Source organism: Schistocerca piceifrons, chromosome 7 (assembly GCF_021461385.2).
Source record: "Schistocerca piceifrons isolate TAMUIC-IGC-003096 chromosome 7, iqSchPice1.1, whole genome shotgun sequence".
In the NCBI taxonomy this organism is placed as follows: domain Eukaryota; kingdom Metazoa; phylum Arthropoda; class Insecta; order Orthoptera; family Acrididae; genus Schistocerca; species Schistocerca piceifrons.
Window position 1 is genome coordinate 465134927 of NC_060144.1, and position 8669 is coordinate 465143595.

The window sequence follows — 8669 nt, forward strand, 5'->3', positions numbered from 1 at the left end:
TAATTTCCATGTTAGAGCTCATTTTAGTTTCGTCATTATGTACCGTACTTCCTCGTTTCACCGCCAGTTGGCCCAATTGAAGGAAGGTAATGTTGACTTCGGTGCTTGTGTTGACAAGCGACTCATTGCTCTATAGTACTAGCATCAAGCACATCAGTACGTAGCATCAACAGGTTAGTGTTCATCACGAACGTGGTTTTGCAGTCAGTGCAATGTTTACAAATGCGGAGTTGGCAGATGCCCATTTGATGTATGGATTAGCACGGGGCAATAGCCGTGGCGCGGTAAGTTTGTATCGAGACAGATTTCCAGAACGAAGGTGTCCCGACAGGAAGACGTTCGAAGCAATTGATCGGCGTCTTAGGGAGCACGGAACACTCCAGCCTATGACTTGCGACTGGGGAAGACCTAGAACGACGAGGACACCTGCAATGAACGAGGCAATTCTTCGTGCAGTTGACGGTAACCCTAATTTCAGCGTCAGAGAAGTTGCTGCTGTGCAAGGTAACGTTGACCACGTCACTGTATGGGAGAACCAGTTGTTTCCGTACCATGTACAGCGTGTGCAGGCACTATCAGCAGCTGACTGCCCTCCATGGGTACACTTATGCGAATGGTTCATCCAACAATGTGTCAATCCTCATTTCAGTGCAAATGTTCTATTTACGGATGAGGCTTCATTCCAACGTGATCAAAATATAAATTTTCGCAGTCAACATGTGTGGGCTGACGAGAATCCGCACGCAATTGTGCAATCACGTCATCAACACAGATTTTCTGTGAACGTTTGGGCAGGCATTATTGGTGATGTCTTGATTGGGCCCCATGTTCTTCCACATACGCTCAAAGGAGCACGTTATCATGATTTCATACGGGATACGCTACCTGTGCTGCTAGAACATGTGCCTTTACAAGTACGTCACAACATGTGGTTCATGCACGATGGATTTCCTGCACATTTCAGTCGAAGTGTTCGTACGCTTCTCAACAACAGATTCGGTGACTGATGGATTGGTAGAGGCGGACAATTCCATGGCCTCCACGCTCTCCTGACCTCAACCCTCAACTTTCATTTATGGGGGCATTTGAAAGCTCTTGTCTACGCAACCCTGGTACCAAATGTAGAGACTCTTCGTGCCCGTATTGTGGACGGCTGTGATACAATACGCCATTCTTCAGGGCTGCATCAGCGCATCAGGGATTCCATGCGACGGAGTATGGATGCATGTATCCTCGCTAACGGAGGACATTTTGAACATTTCCTGTAACAAAGTGTTTGAAGTCACGCTGGTACGTTCTGTTGCTGTGTGTTTCCATTCCATGATTGATGTGATTTGAAGAGAAGTAATAAAACGAGCTCTAACATGGAAAGTAAGCGTTTCCGGACCATGTCCACATAACATATTTTCTTTCTTTGTGTGTGAGGAATGTTTCCTGAAAGTTTGGCCGTACCTTTTTGTGACACCCTGTATACTCCACAAATCCAGTTATGGTGTGAGGTAGAGAGTACTTTGTGTAACACTGTCACTTCCCCCTTTACGATTCCAGTCTCGAATGATACGTGGGAACAAAGTTCGTTGTTCCTCCGTGTGAGATCGAATTTCTTGTATTTTACATACGTGGTCTTTTCGGGTGAAATATGTATGAGAAGCAATATATTAGTTGACTGTTCTAGGAACTACGCTCTCGGAATTTCAAACTCACACCGTCGTCCACAACATATCTTCTAGCATTTGGCACTGAGGGGACTGATGACCATAGATGTTAAGTCCAGTAGTGCTCAGAGCCATTTGAACCATTTGAACCATTTGGCACTGAAGTTGGATGAGCGTGATTATTTCGCCTTCTTTGAACGATCTTGTGACGAAACGCACTGTTCCTGTTTGGCTCATTTCTACTTCTCCATTAATCTTATCCGGAAGGTCCCAGACCGACAAGTAACACTCAAGTGTCGGTCGAACGAGAGTTTTCACAGCTAACAGCTTCGTTGTTGGACGGCTCTCCCCTTGGTTCATTTGGCGCTCAGTTGCTCAACAGTTAGAAGTCTACTTGTTTGTACACATCTCCGCAGCTGCCGTCCACCGCTGTCATCTATGCGCCCCAGCTGTCCCGGCGCCGGTTTTGCATTGCACCATTTTGCCATGGCGGCACTCGAACAGGTTACAAACTTCGTGTTTCGGAAATGCTTCCGCCCTTGGCCCGAAATCCACTGATCGTGCCCTTTTGGATGTCAGATAAATCTCTCCATTTCCGCATTACGACAACAACTGCACTGTATTCCATGCCCCCTCCCCCGTTACGCTTTATATGTTCTCCACTGCTAGTGCTCTCACTTGCTGTCTGTGATTGGTTACTGCACGTTGATGTCTAATCAGTATCGACAAGGGTTGATATTGGAACCATAGGAATTACAGTAACAAATTGTGTATTATAGTAATAAAATGTCGTAACTGTTTTCGGAAAGAGTCAGAGCTCTATGGCTAATTCATTCCAACTTCAACATTTCAGGTTTAATATTTATAGAAGTAACTCGTAATTTAAATATCTCTCCCTCTCTTTTTCTGTCACCATATAAACTGAATGTTAAGTTAAATGTTAAGGTGCTTTTCAAAGACGTTTTACCCCACAATTAAGAGTGCCTTTAAATGGATCTGAGTTTCGGAACAGTCCAGCTATGCCTATGTTTAACAAGTTTACTTGTACGATGTAGATTCGTACAGTCGCTGTAATGATCAAATAGTAGCAATATGAAGCGGTAGGATCAGCACGCCGCACCTCTAGTGTTGCACTCCGCTCTCCTGGAAAGCATGTTTAAGACTGTTTCTCACGTTAGACACTCTGGGATGTATGATTATAGTCGCCTCAGTTTTTGAGAGAGAAAATATTAGTAAGTTAAAGTTCCAGTGCAAGTACGGCGTATTGCGACGGAAGTGAACCGCGTGCAGCTCGAATTACTACTCATAAAGCCGTGGAGACATCCGCCTAACCGTGCGTGCTTTTAAACGAAAAGCACAAATTTCCAAAATAGTTAAAATATTGAAATTGCTCATCTTTGAATAAATATTTATACGACAGTTCTCTTTAACAAAACAACAACTTTCGTGTTTCTGTACACAGGATATCAAGCCTCAGCGTTTAAATAACCTTAATTCTCTTTCTAATTTCGTAATGGCTGCGGTGCAGCAATACAATAAGATCCGTTCCGACAAGTCTTTCTCGTCCAGTACCTCAAGCCATAGTCAAAAGTATTATTAATACAGTGTCAAAGATGATATATCAACAAACAGTAGCATCACCTACACAGAGGTTGTTCACGCAATCACTTTATTTCGCCGTCGCAAATACTTTAATACTCAAACGCGGATAGCGCAGAGTTAGTTGAACTACAGTTTTTGCCGTAAAACATTGTCAACACAGCTGATGTACACGCTCCATCTCAAAACTAGAATATCTCTCATCTTACGTCGATTTTTATCATTGCATGACACCACACGCGGCAGCGCTAATGTTTGAATAAATTCATTTCGCAACCACTAAGGACGGCTAAAGGCAAGCAAACAATGTACTTGTGGTGTCACCGCCAGACACCACACTTGCTAGGTGGTAGCTTTAAATCGGCCGCGGTCCATTAGTACATGTCGGACCCGCGTGTCGCCACTTTCAGTGATAGCAGACCGAGCGCCACCACACGGCAGGTCTAGAGAGACCTACTAACACTCGCCCCAGTAGTACGGACGACGCAGTTAGCGATGCACACTGACGAAGCCTCGCTCATTTGCAGAGCAGATAGTTAGAATAGCCTTCAGCTAAGTCAATGGTTACGACCTAGCAAGGCGCCATTAGCATTATATTGCATGTATCTACAGAGTCTCACTTGTCTCATCAAGAGCGATGTACCACAAGGATGGATTAAAGTTAAGTATTCCAGAAGCTACGTACTTTTCTTTATAGCATTCATTACGTATCCTGTTTCAGACCTCACGCCATCCTGCGTGAGCTTAGCGCGTGCCCTTTCGTCTTCCTCGCATTGTGTCTAGGCTGTCTTGCCTAGACACAACAGTACTCAGTATCAAATGCTGAGAAGATTGGATTGGATTGTTTGGGGGAAGAGACCAAACAGCGAGGTCATCGGTCTCATCGGATTAGGAAAGGATGGGGAAGGAAGTCGGCCGTGCCCTTTCAAAGGAACCATCCCAGCATTTGCCTGGAGCGATTTAGGGAAATAACGGAAAACCTAAATCAGGATGGCCGGACGCGGGATTGAACCGTCGTCCTCCCGAATGCGAGTCCAGTGTCCTACTGCTGAGAAGAACACAATAACAGCAGATACAATCACTTAACAAGCTACCGCCCAGTAGGGTTGACTGCGAGAGACGGTTATTCAGGCTTCTGACAGGTGTCCACATTAATGTAGCTGGACAGTGGATTACCACCTAAAGTTCCATTTCACGGTCACGGATTTCTTTACAGTGTGAATCCGAACTTCACTGACAAAATTTCGGAAGTTGTTCGAAGATATTTGTGAGTATTTAGGTATTGTGATTCGTGGTCTCCAGTGGCCCATTACAGCGTAATAACGTAATTTGATTAACTCGGTCTGTTACCCCCCATAAGCTTTATTTCTGCAAAAATACCTCCACGTCGGTGAAGAAGCCTGTAATATGCAATAAGCAAAACTTACAACACAAAACACAGGGTAACGCAACCCTCCGATGAAATAGGTACACATTTAACGAAGTGCGTTCAGTCCACTCTGTCAGTGTACATTAACAACAAGTAGCTAATGCAGAGCTGTTCGCAATGCTTACAGCCGTGACTACGGTAGAGTGTACAGCGACGCACCAGCGTCGGGCTTAACGCTCAAGATTCCCAGCTATTTGATGTACTACTTTAATACTTAAACGTGGTTGTAGTAATCCTGGCAACCACATTCACATCCACCGACCGGTAGTCTCGTAAACAGTACCCTTCACTTGCACCCCAGAAGAAGTAGTCCATGGTGATTATAGACTGGCCAGTAACATTGATGTGATCACCTATCAAAACAAGTTTGTTTGTGTGGCCGTCCTCCGCAGCAAGCATATAAATACTTGTTTTGTAAATAAAAGTGCCTTTTCCTGCTGCTAGTTACTTTATTTATCCCATACGCGTTTCGCCTTCTCCTGTTCTAAGGCATCATCAGTGGGGTCTATAACGATACAGTTTTGTAAGTTTTAGATCATTAAACAGTTCACTTCGCGATTTTTTTTTTGTAAAAAAAGTAATTACTTACGATTTTCTGATCTGCGTTTCCTCACATCTGGTCTGGAGGTCGCTTTACCACTTTTATCACTGACACATTATCACATCTTTATGTTCTCACCTTCCACACATTGTTCGCCATGTTTCTCACTCTAAAGTAACTAGTAGCAGGAAAAGGCAGTTTTATTTACGAAACAAGTACCTATCAAAAGTCTGAATAAACATTTCTTGCAGCGATGACTGGTGCGAGACATGCAGGAAGATAGTGAGGTTCTGGGAGGTAGTGACAAGGATGTGGAGCCATGCCGAATCCTGCGCTGCGGCCAACTGCGCTAGGTTTCTCAGATGAGGATCAATGGCGCAACAGGCCAATTGAGGTGGTTCCGCAGATCCTCCATTGGTTTTAAGTCCAACAAATTTGGTGGTGAAGGGTGTATGGTAAACTCATCCTGATGCTCTTCCAACGATAGAAGTACAAAGCGAGCTGTGCGACATGCTGAACTGCCCTGCTGGTAAATGCCATCGTGCCGAGTAAACTCAAACTGCATGTATGGGTGGACATAGACCCCAAGTATAAATACCTAGTTGCATTGATCCATTGCGCCTTCCAGAATGCCGAGATCACCAAGGGAATTCCACGAAAACATTCCCCAGGCGATAATGGTCCCTCCTCCGGCCTGGATTGTTTCATGGTGTTTGCTTTCAGACGTTTCACGCCGTGCACGCCAACGGCCACCTGTCATGTGAAAAGCCCAACTGTCGCCGCTCAGTGGACGTCCAGCTGCGGCCTTAGCGTGTGAATTCCAGCTTTCGTCACCGATAAACAGCAATCAGCATTGGTGCATGGATCAGGCGGCGGCTGCGGAGGCAGCAACGTTCACAGATCGGTCGTTGATAAGACGCTGTTGGTAGCCCCTTGGTCCATCTGGGCGGACAGTTGCTCAACAGTTGCAAGTCTACTCGCCTGCATACATATCCGCAGCCGTTGTTCACCAGTCATCTATGGCCCGCGGTGCACCGCAGTTGCCTCAGTGCCAGTTTTGGACAGCGCCATTTTGTCATGCACGGTATACTTTAACCACGGTGGCACATGAACAGTTCACAAACTTAACCTGTTTGGAAATGCTTCTACCCTTGGCCCAAAAACCAATGATCAGGCCCATTTGAACTCAGATAGTTCACTCTGTTTTCGCTTTACGACAACAGCTGCACTGCTCCGCATCCCCCTGACATTACATACCCTCCACTCCTAGTGCTGGCAAAGATCTTGCCGCAGTGGATACACCGGTTCCCGTCAGATCACCGTAGTTAAGCGCTGTCGGGCATGGCTAGCACTTGAATGGGTGACCATCTGGGCCGCCATGCGCTGTTGGCATTTATCGGGGTGCACTCAGCCTCGTGATGCCAATTGAGGAGCTACTCGACCGAACAGTAGCGGCTCCGGTCAAAGAAAACTATCGTAACGACTGGGAGAGCAGTGTGCTGACCTCACACCTCTCCTATCTGCATCCTCAGCTGAGGATGACACGGCGGTCGGATGGTCCCGATGGGCTACTTGTGGTCTGATAACGGAGTGCTTCTTCTTCACTCCTAGTGCTGCCACCTTGCGTCTGTGACTGGTTACTGCACGTTGACGTCGAACGTAGGGTGGTGGTCGCATTACTGTGACTGGACCGTGTATATTGCAGGATTTTTCACTGTTCTGAAGATATTTTCACAGAAACAACGATAACTGGAATAACGCAGTGAAAATATAACAATTGCATTGTTCCTCTGCACCGAGCCACCGTAGGCAATGGGTCCCTTATACCCAAATATTCCTGAAAAACCTCTGAAATTTTTTCGGGGGAGTTCGAATTCACCCTGTGTAAGTCCTTAATGTGTGGAGTCAATTTTAAGGGAACTCTCAATCAGCAAAGCAGGGGTAGAAACTGAACTGCTCTGCGTCTCGTTAAGGCCACTCAGCGAGAGTGCTTCCTTGTAGACAATAGGATCGTTAGCGAACAGGCTGATAGTACTGCTGCATTAACTAATTTTCATCGCCCCTCCCCCACCTCCCACCCGTTCTCCCGCCCCACTTTTGTCACTAGCAAGCACGATTTATTTCTTGTGTGTTCACAACAAACAAGCAAGCGAACTCGTAAGCATTTTCGGAACATTCAGGAAGGCTTTTAAATGCGTAACGGTGTGAGAATGTTGAAATTCGTAGCGGAACTAATGAGACACTGGCTTCCCGCGCTTGTTAACAGTGCCGGAGCCCCTATTGATCTTAAAGGCAGCAGCACCAACCCACACATTTTCATTACAATTTCCATTATTCCTGTCCCATCCTGATATTCATTAGCACAGAGTGATATAATTAACGTAAGAGTCAAATTTAAGAAACAGTGATTCTTACTTTTCTTTCTCCTTTCTTAGCTGAGCAAACATTAACCTCAATTGTTGCTATTTGTTGAACATGCCATACGGCTTCATTTTTTCTTCTCTTATCGGACCTACCTGCACTATAATAGTCTCAGGATTGTGTGAACATCTTTTGTCGCCAGGTTAAACCAAAAAATGTTACTTTTTATTATTTCCTCGGCAGTGTCACGATTAACTTTGACGCTTTACCTGCAATCTTAGCACTGCAATATAAATTCACTAACTTGGTCCGGTAAAAACACTTCTGCGGACATTTTATAGTTTCTTTTAATTGACTGCAATTCATTACAGGATGCCTGCTGCTTCGTAATCTTCAGAATTCGTACTTCACAGACTATGAACGGTCGGTGGCGGAGAGTGTATTCTGCACCTGTGTAATTTCCCCCTTCGTATTCTATTTACGGACGATACACTGCAGGAAATACGCTTCATACCTTTTGCATGGGCTCTCCGCAAAACACAACACCATTGTTATAGTGCTTCTCACAATAGAGTTGAACATTTCTTTGACATTTTCGCAGTGACTAAACAAACCCGCAACAAACCGTTCAGCTCATCATTGAATCTCTTCTATGTCTTTGGTTAAGAAATGGGAGAACGAAAAAACTTCGTGAACGAGCTCCTTCGTGAGTGATTTAAACTTCCAGAATCTGGAAATTGTCTTCTCACCTTCAGAAGTAGATAGGATTCCATCTTAAATCACTTCGGACAGATGTACTCCTAGATATATGTATAATGTGACTGGTTGAAGCGACGCATTGCTGATCGCATAGTCTAACGATGATGGTCCTTTTCGTATATTTACACGCATTTCATTGCAGCTGTCCATGTTCAAATGTTCAAATTTGTGTGAAATCTTATTGGACTTAACTGCTAAGGTCATCAGTCGCTAAGCTTACACACTACTTAACCTAAATTATCCTAAGGAAAAACACACACACCCATGCCCGAGGGAGGAATCGAAGCTCCGCCGGGACCAGCCGCAGAGTCCATGACTGCAGTGC

The 8669-nt window shown here is 45.1% G+C and overlaps 1 pseudogene; it reads left to right on the forward strand.

Annotated features, from left to right (window-relative positions):
- Positions 1–6498: 6498 nt before the first annotated feature.
- Positions 6499–6616, forward strand: LOC124709350 (annotated as a pseudogene).
- The last annotated feature ends 2053 nt before the right edge of the window (positions 6617–8669 follow it).